Source organism: Euprymna scolopes, chromosome 1, assembly GCF_053919585.1.
Source record: "Euprymna scolopes isolate OS-2025 chromosome 1, ASM5391958v1, whole genome shotgun sequence".
NCBI lineage: Eukaryota > Metazoa > Mollusca > Cephalopoda > Sepiida > Sepiolidae > Euprymna > Euprymna scolopes.
Genome location: NC_136482.1, coordinates 113,199,450 through 113,213,178, shown reverse-complemented (window position 1 = coordinate 113,213,178; position 13,729 = coordinate 113,199,450). Strand labels below are relative to the sequence as shown.

At 33.0% G+C, this 13,729-nt stretch overlaps 1 pseudogene; it reads right to left on the bottom strand.

The window, feature by feature from the left end:
- Window positions 1-11,758: 11,758 nt before the first annotated feature.
- LOC145283702 (5S ribosomal RNA) lies at window positions 11,759-11,875 on the bottom strand (annotated as a pseudogene).
- Between the last annotated feature and the right edge of the window lie 1,854 nt (window positions 11,876-13,729).

The following is a 13,729-nucleotide window of genomic DNA, read 5'->3' as shown; positions in this document are numbered from 1 at the left end:
TGATAGAAACGTAATTTACCTTACCTTTGCTTTATTTATTCGTTTTTGGACAACTTTTTCGAATCTGTGAATAGTACCCCCCTTACCCAAATATTAATTAAAAACTCACATGTTTTAATACAATAAAAAAGAAAACTATCTAGCGTTTCAACGTTTCAGCAACTTTCGGCTTAATCAACTGAATGTTAGTCGAGCCCAAGCCATGATTCTGCAAGAGTTCCATTTTTTTTTTTTCATTTTTGCCTTTTTTTTTTTACTTTTGGGAGTGGATTGCTGTACTAAGAATATAAGAAACATGCATTTTCTCTTTTTATTAGAATTTTCCATTACACCAAATTAAGCCACAGCAACGCGTGGCAGGGTACAGCTAGTATATATATATATATATATATATATATATGTGTGTGTGTGTGTGTGTGTGTGTGTGTGTGTGTGTGTGTGTGTGTGTGTGTGTGTGTGTGTGTGCGTGCGCGTGTTTGTGTGTGTGTGTATTTAGCATTTTAATTATAGTAATATGTATCTGTGTATATGCGAGTGTAAATATTTAACGATAGTAAAAGAGACAGGATAAGATTTTAGTATCAAATAATCCTGTACTTATATATATTGGCCCTGTCGGTGGAGCATTAGAATACGCCGACTGCCCCCTGCAGAGGGTAAAAGTCCCTCAATGGGAGCCTGAATATGACCTTAAACTATATCCAGTGGTGAGGCCCCAGCTTGTGGGTTTTGGGGAGTGTGGAGCCACCCTTTAATTACCATTGCTCCAAGGTCCACTCTGACCCGGAGTGGTAGTACCTGTTAGGGTCCCAACTATGGATTAAATAGAAACCGACGTGAAAACAAAAAATATATTCTATTAAAAAAAATTTCTTCAAAATCTTTGGATTCGACATTAAATAACCTGAAAAGGGTTGATATGCCGTAATAAAAAAACAACCAACCAACTTATATATATATATATATATATATATATATATATATATATATATATATATATATATATATATGGCTTAAGGCAGTTGCCTGTCTAGTCACACTGATGAGTTGTGAACAGCGAAACAGTACTGTATATGTCTATATACATATATATATAATGTATATTTTATATATTCGTATATCTATGCGTGCGTATGTGTGTATACATACATATCGTCGTGTGTATGTTTGCGCTCATATATATGCATTTAACTTTGCATAAACCGCCTATATATGGGCGTGTGTATGTGTGTGTAAGTCTATGTTGCTATATACGTATATATATATACGAATTTTAAATGGCACACGTAAACCCGAATAACACACACACACACACACACACACATATATGTGTGTGTGTGTGTGTGCGTGTGCGTGTGCGTGTGTGTGTGTGTGTGTGTGTGTGTGTGTGTGTGTGTGTGTGTGTGTGTGTGTGTGTGTGTGTGTGTGTGTGTGTTATTCGGGTTTACGTGTGCTATTTAAAATTCGTTGTTTGTTTTACTGGTACAATCTCTGTCCTCATAATCGGAATAAATATTGACTTAAATCTTTAATTGTACCTTTTTTCTCGATAGCATACAGTTGATCTCTCAATCGAGCTATCTATCAACTACCTTACGTACTACATATCTATATGACTACCGAGCCATCTGATAATCCACCCGTATGTGAATATCTTCCTGGCTTGCTTCCGGCGCCACCCACTGGAACAAGCAAACGTAAGTCTGGGTATTTAGTACAAATTTGCGCTTCTCCTCATGCCGATTGACGCTTCAACATCCTTCAACATTACAGTATTAATGTGTGTCAAATATTAAGGTAATCGGCACAAGATTGATAAAGTTAGTCACAAAATGGTTTTGCAAGCTTAATATTATGCATAAAAGTTTCCTCAAAGGTAATCGATATGGAAACATGAATATAATGAAAATAAGGAACATTTTTAGTTAATATTTTATTCCTTTATTTTGGATAATCTTATCTCGTTCGTCCTTTGCTTTCGTCTCTCTCGCTCTCTTTCTCCCTTTGCACCCTCTCTCTCTCTCTCTCTCTCTCTCCCTCTATCTATCTATCTATCTATCTATCTATATATATATATATATATATATATATATATATATATATATATATATAATGAACCTGGCCAGTACCACGTGGGTGAACATTTGAGAATCCTAGGCGCTCCATGTGCCGCGCCGGGACGTATATGTGTCCTATCTGCTCTGTCTTGTGTCAGCAATTGCACCGACTGGGATTAGCAGTTTTACCAAAATGTGAAGTTGGTAACTGCACAAATCCGTCACCAGTATTAACAAATAATCTGTGCGAATTTCCGAAATAATTAGTTGTCGTAGCGGACTTGATACGTCAAAATCGATGAGATTACCGTATATATATATATACATATATATATATATATATATATATATGTGTGTGTGTATGTGTGTGTGTGTGTCTGTGTCTGTGTCTGTGTCTGTGTGTCTGTGGTAGTAGTAGATATTTAGAAGGCTACTACAATGCGAGGAATAGGATATAGTCTGTGTTGATGAGAGAAGACGAAAACAAGTGGCGATTTACAAATCAATAAGTAGATACATATATATATATATATATATATATATATATATATATATATATATATATATATATATATATATATAAATGTAACTTTTGGGTCGTTCGCAATTAATTTTCTAAAAAACCACTGGACGGATGGCTTCCGCATTTTGGTATAATATGTTTACTATATCCATGTGTGTTTTTATATATTTCTTTTTAATTATAACATTATACTTAATTTTTCTATGATAAATAGGTCTTTTTCTTTGTACCGATAGGCGATTTTTTTATTTAGGGACAATTATTTATTACCGCTTCCTGTCACGTGACCAGTGTTTCTAATTTAGCGGTTTTCCTGCTAGATCTGGAGATTTCGTTTACAATCTAGTGAGAAATTCTAGAAAATCTGGAGATATTTCGTACCCATACACCCGCAAGCGCTTGAAAATACTTTAAAACATAAAATAAATTCATTCATGTAAGTAAAAGAAAAGTAGCATTTATTGCCTTTGGTAACAATTATTTATTGATTATTTGTTTTGTTTCTCACCTTTATTTCGGCTAACCATTCTTAAATCTCGCTATAAAATCGATTTTTTCAAGTACAAGGTGTGGGGGGGGGCTTATAACCTTCGAAGTTTAGTTTAAAATACGAAATTTAGAAGTATTTTTCGAAAATTGTAAAAAGCAAGAAACAACAGCAAAAAAAAATTATATCAATACAGTAGAATTTAATTATCTACCAACCTAAATACTTTTAACATGCTAAAACAAAGTTTTTTGTTTTGTTATTTTTCTAATTTCAAAATATGTTGCACCATTATTGTGATGTTTAATTTGCAGTATATTTCAATTTAACTTTTATTATAAAAAGTTTGAGTTTATGATTTGTTTCCTGTAAAAAAAAAAATACCCTCTCTGAAAAAAAACAGGTAAAACTAGCTGATAAAATACGGGAGCTAACCGCTTCAATATAATTCCAGAAACATGTAGTGAGAAAACACGGAACATTTTATATATTGAATATACTATATTTATAATTTTTTATGGTAGGAAGTGAAAATAGGAATTGGGGGGGGGATTTACGATTTTTGAAAATTTCAGATGATAAAAGTAAAAAATCTAGCGATTTTTAGGACATTTCTTTCTCCTGATTTCCCGGTTTTTTTTTAAATTTCAGTTGACAACATTGCATCACTAAAAAAACACTACAGGCTTAATGTAAACAGAATGTGTTTACAATATCGGTAAATTTTCAATGGGTTTAATTACATGATTATTGATAATGTAGCCACGTGATTGAAATTTAATTTAAATTAACCACACGTGGTCGCTTGGGAGGTACACATAAAATGAATGCCGACGCTCAAAGTGTATACACATTTTGACTCCTCCCTTTACTTAAAAATTCACCAAAAATCAGGAAATTAACAAATTTTAATGAAAATTGCAGTATTTTTCAAATAATGATCGCAGAATATAATGAAATAATTATTTTTACTTAACTCTTAGTGGAAATGTATTATTTTGTTTAAACGAGAAATACCTTTACTAAAGTTATGGTTTTAAGTAGTAAATAAAAAAAACGCAAGAATTTATTTTTGCTTTTTTTAAAGCATCGTAATTTGTAACAATAAAAAATAATTTTTACAGTAACATTACGAAAAACGCCCCTAAAGTCCGTATTAATGAATTCGATATAACTCGAAGAAAAATGAATTCTCGCATACTATGCAGGAAATTAAAGATTTAATTAGATTCCTATTTTAGTCACCTAAATTATTGGTAAATATCCAGATACGCTACTACAAACCGCCGACCACTCTAATTTGTTTTTTATAGGTAATTGAGGTCGCTGACAACGAATCTGATAGTCAAACTTGGGGCAAATTTACCGTTTGCATAGGATTAACCCCTGAACCCACGAACTACTGTCCACCATTTTTAAGCTTCCTGTTACGCTACACGCGAGCGCGCAGTCCACCATTTTGCAGCTTCCGGTTACGCTACGCGCTAGCGCGTTGTAGCAATCTATTCTACGCGCATTCTCAGATGGCGGAAAATTTGAAATTAAATATAAAAGTTGGGGGGAAGGGATAATTATTTTTTTCGGTAAATATTCAGATACGCTACTACAGAACACCGACCACTCTAATTTGTTTGAGGGGGGGGGGATGTGATGTTGGGGCGCGCGCACCCACCTAAATATTTTTATTTGGTAAATATCCAGATACGCTATTACAGAACACCGACCACTCGTCGCGCGCCCCAACATCACACCCCCCACCGCTCGCGCCCCCAATGTACAAAGTAAAATCTTCGGAAAATGTTAAATGGTGTTCTAATTGGTAAATGTCGGTGCGTTACTTACGAAAAATTTGAAAATTCTATGTTCCAGGTAAAAAAAAAACACAGATAAATTATCCCCCCTACTCCAACTTGGTGTGCTTTCCTTTTCTTATTTTATTTCTTTTTCAGCTAATTTTAAATTTTCCACCCAAAAAGCGCTATAATGTATTTTTGAAAATTAGAAAATTCTATATCCTCGAAAAAAAAATCCCCTCCCCCTAACGTAGTTTGCTTGGTGAAGCCGTCGTTTATGCTACAGCGTGCATGCGCGTAGCATAAACGGAAGCTGCAAACTGGTGGAAAGAAGTTCGTGGGTTCAGGGGTAAATACCATGCAAACGGTAAATTTGCCCCAAGTTTGACTATCAGATTCGTTGTCAGCGACCTCAATTACCTATAAAAAACAAATTAGAGTGGTCGGTGTTCTGTAGTAGCGTATCTGGATATTTACCTTTTTTTCTTGCTTAAAAAAATAGCATTAATACAGTAAGTTAGGTATAATTTCCATAGAATGCTCTGCTTTACGGTTGTAAAAATGGAACGGAAATTTGAATTTCGTTCCCTTTTAAATTCGGTAAATTTTTACATTACGTCCAACTCATCGTTCACATTTGACACGTCAACTTTTATAGCTTTTTGGGTATTCTGGCAAGGTTAGGGGTGTCTATTCCGATAGCCGTTCTTAACATGGATAGATTGGTAGGTGTGTCAGAAATTTCGTGAAAAATAGTGAATAATTCCACCCCGTCTTTCCAAGCTTATAACTCCTCGAAAAATGTACTCAAGCCCTAATTTTTTTTCCAATTAAAGGAGCAAGGACCAAGGTTTCATTAAAAAAAAATATGCTTTTTTTTAAAAAAAAAAAAAAGGTTTTAACTTCGGACTTTACAGGTAAATTTCTAAAAAAACACTACTTTTTTGTTTTAAATTTGAATATATTATTTATTGACCTTTTATCTTCAATTTGTGATATATAACACTTTGGTGAATAAATTATTTACTTTTTAATAGACATTTCAAAATGGGAGGCGTGAATTATTCTACCCCCTGTCTTTCCAAGCTTATAACTACTCGAAAAATGTAATTCAAGCCCTATTATTTTTTCAATTAAAGGAGCAAGGACCAAGGTTACATCAAAAAAAGAAAAAAACAAGCAACGTGATTTTAAAAAAGTTTTAAACTTCGAACTTTACAGGTAAATTTCTAAAAAAACACTAGTTTTTTTGTTTTAAATTTGAATATATTACTTATTGACCTTTTCTCTTGAATTTGTGATATATAAAACTTTGGTGTGTAAATTAATTATTTACTTTTTACTAGACACTTGAAAATAGGGAGGGGCGTGAATTAAAAAAACGTTTGTCTAAAATATTATATTCGGTTTATTGGAAAGAGCATAAAATTTCACATTGACCTTGAAAATGTCGTAAAAATAGAATCAATAGAAAAATTTTGATAGATTTTTAAAGTTTAAAAATTGAAAAATATTGAGTTCGTAAAATTCATTACTGTTTTTTAAAAAATAAAAAAAAATATTTCTATTACTTTTAAAACAACTTTAATAGTTTATTTTGGAAGTATAATCCATAAAGAAAATAAACAACCCACTTTTAAAAAAGAAATTACGAGATTTTTATATTTTATTCGCAGTTTCGTGATAGGGGTGTAAAAAATTCCTACAAAAATTCTGATACATCTACTAGATTGGAGTGTTTATTCATTGTAAACGTACCTGACAACCTATAAATGTCGACATTTCCAATGTGAATGGTAAGCTGGACTTATGTAAAAAATAACAAAAAGATATACCAAACTGACTTTTTCGTTTAAAAATGGAATTATTTCCCTTTCGTTATTAACTTTTTTTTATTTATTTTTTTAATAAATATTTTGTGTTTTATATACATAAAGTACAATTGTTGAATGTTACTGTTTTGATTATATTCGTTGGGGGGGCACAATTAAAAAATTAAGAAAGATTAAAACGAAGCGAAATTTAAGTTTCCGTTCCATTTTTACAACAACCGTAAAACAGTGCATACTCAGCAAGTTTTATCGTAATTTATAAGCATATTGAAAAACTACATCAACATTTTATTTATTTTTTGCATAATTAATGATGGAAGTATTTTTCTGTTTATTTTCTTAACATCTGTTAAATTATATATATATATATATATATATATATAATTTGTACATTCTCTTGAAAAAAAAGAATCAAACTTTTCTCTACTTTCACATGTGTTCCATTTTAACAAACTGAGTCACAGCAACGCGTGGCCGGGTACAGCTAGTATACATATATTTATTTAATTGTATTTAATACAGACGTCTTACTTGTTATATCTGTGACATATCCATTATATTTCGGGAACAAAATTCCCACTTTAAAATGGTGGATATGACAGATCGATTCAAAGCATGCCGGATGAAGAGCGAAAAAATGAATTGAATATATATATATATATATATATATATATATATATATATATATATGGTGACTGCCACTTCTTTACAGAAGACGGCCAACCCTCACGATACGATGACGTGTGAGTGAGTCCGCATATGATTTCACATAGCCCCACCCGGCCTGCACAGTTTGCCGCATATTCTGCAGGATAACCTTGTTGGTGACCGCCCCCCTCCCTCCCGTGCTCCCAGTTCATGTCCCGCGTGCGTAGTTCCATGACTCTTGAGGCCTGCCTTTGACAGGCAGACCCTGCCGCATATCCCGCACGAGTACGCGGGGTCGAGATCAAAGTCCTCTGTATCCTCTCGCTTTCGTAAGGCTCGCTTTATAGTGGCGTGCTCAACTCTCAAAACCTATATATATATATATATATATATATATATATATATATATATATATATATATATAACGACGATGCAAATGTTTAGCTGGTTTTTGGATATAAAACCATTTTTATTTATTTTATGCATTTTGTTATTGCGAAAACATATCACCATGTTTAATTTATAACTTTTTCCTTCAGATTATTAAAGAATTCTTCACATTCTCTGTAATTTTCCGGATTATTTCTTTCTTCGAGGATTAAAATACGATTTTGATAATCGTACCAAACAACACGAGAGAAAATTGAACATCAATTAGATATGCATATCAAAACATAAAGAACCTTACGAGCTCTGTGATAGATACCATCAAGTTACAGAAAACAAAGATAGTTATTCTATTAATAATATTTTTTCTAATACGAAAATTAATCTAAATTATAATCAATCAGTCGGTTTCTGACTGTTGTAATCGATATCGTCCGCTCCACAAAATCTTTTGATTCTATAGCGCCACTTTATTTTATTGACTGATGATAAATGTTGTTAAAATTAAAATATAATGTGAATCAATATTTTCTATAAAATAATTCATCGAATCACATTTATTTATGTCTAGCACTCATGTAAAATATTAATGTAATTGGTATAAAAGTTATATTATATATATCACAAACGAAATATTTGCAAAATTGAAGTCGTATAAAAGATGCGTCAGAAACTAATTGACGGAGAAACATTGTGAAAATAAAGAAAATCTTTAAATTCATATATATATATATATATACATATATATATATATATATATATATATATATATATATGTGTGTGTATGTATCTATTTATATACATATATATGTTTATTTATATATGTATATGTGTTTGTATATAAATATATAGAAGAGAACGGTAGAAAGTGGTGAGGGAGATGAATAGATTATGTAAATGTGCTCACAGAATATATATATATATATATATATATATATATATATATATATATATATATATATATATATATATTCTGTGAGCACATTTACATAATTTATTCATCTCCCTCGCCACTTTCTACCGTTCTCTTCTATATATTTATATACAAACACATATACATATATAAATAAACATATATATATATATGTATATAAATAGATACATACACACACATATATATGTATATATATATGTATATATATATATATATGAATTTAAAGATTTTCTTTATTTTCACAATGTTTCTCCGTCAATTAGTTTCTGACGCATCTTTTATTATATATATGCATGTATATCATATAAATGTATATACATGTATATATATATGTATGTATATTTTATATATACATGTATATATATATACATATATATGTATATATATATATATATATATATATATATAGAGAGAGAGAGAGAGAGAGATTGATCGATTGATAGATTAATGCAACGTTTATTCACGGTACTTGTTACACTATATCTTGACTCACTGGTGAAACACGTGTCCGTGATTAGTTATTAAATAAATATTGGCGGTTGTTAAATATATTTTAATTTATGTAGATTTTGTATTCATCGTAATCGAGAAAATTATCTATTTTTTTTTCTCTCGACTTCTTCACTGATTTTTCTTAATTACACTTTGTCTCGGTAGTCGTGTTAAATGCATATCTTATTTTTCTTTTATTAATATCATTGGAATTTGTTCCCCTTTTCCTTGTACATATTTGTGAATTATTCCACGGATTTCAGACTTTTGGATTATTTTGGACCATCTTCCAATTACGCGATGTCCTTGGATTTTACTTGTGCGAATGGAAACTAAATTAACTTTCTTGGATTTACATTTTGGGATTTTACCGTCATTGGATACTTTACCTTTCGCCAGACTATCCATTCACGTGAAATAACCTTTTTCTTCACCATATTCCCTCTGCTTCATTTTTTGTTATCAAGTAAGATCTTTGAATTACTTGCTGTTTCATCAAATACTTTTTTATGCAAAATCCGATCCTGCATTTTGCTAATTCCTACCTCTGATGAGAAGGAAAGTATTTCTTTGAAACTCCGCGGATTAAGGACTATCCACTTATTAAGTGTTGCCTTTTAAGATTAAATATGTTTTTAACTCTTTTTCAAAGTGTTTTTGACATGTGTTATTAACTATTTGCTCTTATATATATATATATATATATATATATATATATATATATATATTATTGATTTCAAAAGTTATTTAAAAAGGTAACAATTCACATGTGATTATGGAACCAGTGCAATTGTTTGATAATGGAACCAGGACTTTCCCCCGAATTGTATGTGCTTGCCATTTCAAGTGCTAAGTAACTTTTTGTCATTTTCTTTTAAATCCTCTGTTGAAAACAGCTACATCTTTTTAAGAGAATTCTCATGGTATTGTTTTACTCATTGTGCATTATTATCCTCATCTTTTCGTTGTTGTTTCATGATGCTTCGGCCATCTATTCCTACGGCCATCGCCAGGTAGTTACCGAAACAGGATAGGAATCTCCTAACTACATCCTCAGCAGTTACTGCGTTCCACAGCTATTGTAGTCTCACCACGTTTGGGCCAACTTAGCCTCTGGCCGGTTTTGAGAAGGATTGAAACCACTATCTTCAGACAATGCTCACCTTGAACCGTAGAGATTCAACATCTCTATCCACTGCGCCATGGGCACTGAAACAACAATTAAAAGATGAAAATAATAGTGCGCAATAAATAGATCAATAAGTCCTCATCTCAATAAGCATTCTAATTAATTAAATAATACATTCTCATGGCGTACAAAAGTATATGTCCTCGTCTTTGTGATGAGGATTAAGATTTTTTTTTTTTTTTTTTTTTTTTTTTTTTTGCAAATGTTGCTTCATCTTTGCTGGTTTGCTAGACATATTTGTCAAAACTTTATTATTACAAAATATCACACTGGGGACTTTCTTCTCCATTTATGATGATGGATGTGAATCCATATTCAATATATGAATAATCGTGTTTCATATACGCATGATGGGCTCGGATTTCTGTAAATAAAAATTTAAAAAATGTTGAAACTATAAATGGGTTGAAAATTCACACACACACACACACACAAACACACACACACACACACATCCACACCGAGAACTCAAATTTCACCCTTTCTGGTGAATTCTACCCATATTGAGAACCTGTGTTCTATATGCTGCTTTCATTTGCATTACCGCATACTTGTTCGTTATACAGAAAGAGGGAGAAAAAATAAGTAGAGAAAGAGAGAGAGAGAGATTCAAGGAGAAAGACAGCAAGTAAGAATTAGAGAGTGAGATAAAATAATGCCATGTGTGTGTGTGTGTGTGTGCGTGCGTCCGCATGTTGTCATATTCATGTGTCACGAGTACTGATCGAACCATCTAAAATATTTTATTGCATTTTTGCCTTAAAATGTTTTGTGTTATATAGTTCTTTTAATATTTAAAATATATTCCTACGAATATATTTTATTTAAAAAAAAACAAATGTTTGCTTTTTTGTTTCGTGATGACAAACGCGTTAGAATAAAATAGTTTACGTAAATAATAAAAATGTATTATTTTTTATAGTTTCATAACACAAGAATTGTTTAAAAAATACACTGATTTCTTTTCTCTGCAACCTCTTTCCCACAGAAGAGACGTTATGATCCTGCCTCTGCTTTATCGTAATTTTCATGACAAGTGCTCGCCTGAGCTTCAATCTATGGTCCCCCCTCGTCAAAATTTCGCGCAAAAACACTCGACTAGCCCAAACCACTATCAATAATTCCCCACACTCTTTACCTGTGCCTAAACCTAAACGTAGATTACATGAACAAAGATTCTTTCTTAGAACTGCACGCCTGTGGAACTATCTTCCGTTTGCCTGCTTTCCAGCTGACAACAATCTGATTGTCTTCAAGTCCAACGTAAACAGGTTTAACCGTCCCCCTCCATTTATAGCCTTGAGCCCTATGGGACATAGGCCATCTACAACTTTGTAGATGCTTTTGTAGCGACTGAGTTTTTTTTTTTTTTTACGGGCTGAGGGTGCTGGCCCCACGCCCAACTTTCCCAGAAGGTACATACAGCACCTAGCCTTCCCAAATGGTCACCCATCTGGTACTGGCCAGGCTCAACGTTGCTTAACTTCAGTGATCTGACGAGAACCGGTGTGTCAACGTGATTGTGCCGTACCGTCCCCCTAAGTAATCCAATTTAAAAAAAAAAAATGCCACTACTTATGTTTACTACGCTATAATCCCATTGACTCATGTATACCTATTAACCCTTATCCTCGAGTGGCTTCCGGACCTTGATAAGTGGTGACTCCTTTGTAAAAGAAAACAAAAACATAAACAATTTCTATATGGTCTCGTATTTCGTTTCAGCCTTATTGCGTTTCGATAACGCGCACATCCCAACTACATTTCATTCAATCTACACGTATATCACGGATTTGTTTACTTTTGGATTTTGATTTTACTTTAACAAGCTAGCTTTTCTTATTCAAGCATTTTCTCATTTTTCCCTCGACTTTCTGTTTCATGTTCCGAATCTTTTTTTGTGGGAGGGGGGGGGGTGCTTCTTATTTATTTGTTTCTCTTATGTCGTCCTATTTTTCCCCCAAATGCATACTTATACAGATTACGGACCGTACTGAAATACTAAAAACATATTTTGTTAACTATTATGGACTTTATATTTACATTTTCATACACAATACCAAATAACATTTAAATTGACCATCACAGCTAACAAATAGGGCAGTCTGAATTCTGAATACGTACAATGTTCTCCTTGCTTGTGTCGGGTTGGAAACAAAACACAACATTGGTCATGTCGCCTTTGAGCGACGGGCACGACTTGTAAAATATAGAGATGTAAAGGCAGTGACTGCTCTACACTACCGAAGTTCAACCACCAATGATTGACAGTGGCCGCCACTAATCGACACTGACTGGGGGTATACTTCACTACCCGCAAGTAACAAAACAACAGTAATCCACTTGAAACAGCAGCGCTTTACAATGCTATGAAACGGCATAAGAGATAGTGTCCGATACTCAATTACAATGTCTGATAATTGAAGACCGCCGATTTACCAGCCATTGACCGTCACTGCCCACCCCTGTCAAGAAATATTTGTACACAACATGAAAATCACTTTGAATTACCGTCATAACAACCAGTGACAAACAGTGTCCATACAATGGACGAAAGTGTATGGATAATGAAAACAGATCATTAGATTGAAGAGGTAGTCCAATGGGACTTGATACCAGTCATGATAGTTAGTGACCGATAATGACCAAACACATGAAACTGCCGAATAACCCCTCTGACCCCCAGTGCTCGTCATTGGAAACAGACAATTTGTTTTCGAACAGTGCAATTGAAGCCGATACTGGTCATGGCCGATACTGAATGTCGTGATGGCAGCCAGTGTCCACCAATAAACGCAAAAAAAATGCAAGTAATAGCCTAAAAATCATTACCTGCCAGGAAACATCAGTGCTCAACAATGTCCGAAAGACAGACGAGTTCAGTTAGAGACAAGCTGATGGAGGCCGACACTGATCATAACTGTCTATGAGTTCTGTTACCTGCCATTGCCATACATGGTGAAACGGTGGGAGTCAGATGATTGCATCTTGGCCACTCCTAACAAAAGTTGTTAAGTTTGTTTTCATGAGACGGAATCTAATCTGTTCTAAATTTTGGCCATACTTCCACCAGGTAACGCCAGCACACGGGTCCTGCTAATATATATATATATATATATATATATATATATATATATATATATATATATATATATAAGTTAAAGTGTATGTCTGTATGTGTACATTTCCTTACGCAATAACTCTGTCAATTTTCAGTCTACAGATTCGAAATTTTATATACAGGATATTGTGATTTGGGGAAATATTTGTAATCGGTTTTAGGCCAGAAAGTTGGCTTATAAGGGGTAAAGGTTCAAAGATTTGAGCTTTGAGAGCTCCACCAAACTCCTCCGCCAATTTTGGGTCTAAATACTTGATATTTTAGAT